The sequence below is a fragment of the Octopus bimaculoides genome, chromosome 12 (assembly GCF_001194135.2).
Source record: "Octopus bimaculoides isolate UCB-OBI-ISO-001 chromosome 12, ASM119413v2, whole genome shotgun sequence".
Taxonomy (NCBI): Eukaryota; Metazoa; Mollusca; class Cephalopoda; order Octopoda; family Octopodidae; genus Octopus; species Octopus bimaculoides.
Window position 1 is genome coordinate 14,388,762 of NC_068992.1, and position 370 is coordinate 14,389,131.

Sequence of the window (370 nt, forward strand, 5' to 3'; positions counted from 1 at the left end):
AATTGGTAAAAGTTTATCGATTTTTACAGCTTATACGCGGGTGCCTCTGTGAGAAATATTTGATAAAAACACAGATAGGGTCATGAACAATGTCCTCCTAAAATTGGAGCGACATGCGTGCTAATTTGTGGACGTGCATAACCCACATCACGTACACACACACACACACACATCTTGTATTTTATAGATATTGATAATGCAATTTCTTTAATTTAGCAATGACGTGGGATGAGTGATTGAGGACGTCGAAGATGGAGCTCTTAGTTAAGTTTTACTGTATTTTCAGTTTAAATTATACTATAGCTGACTTTTGCCTTTCATCAACATATAAACACACACACACACACACACACACACACACACACACACA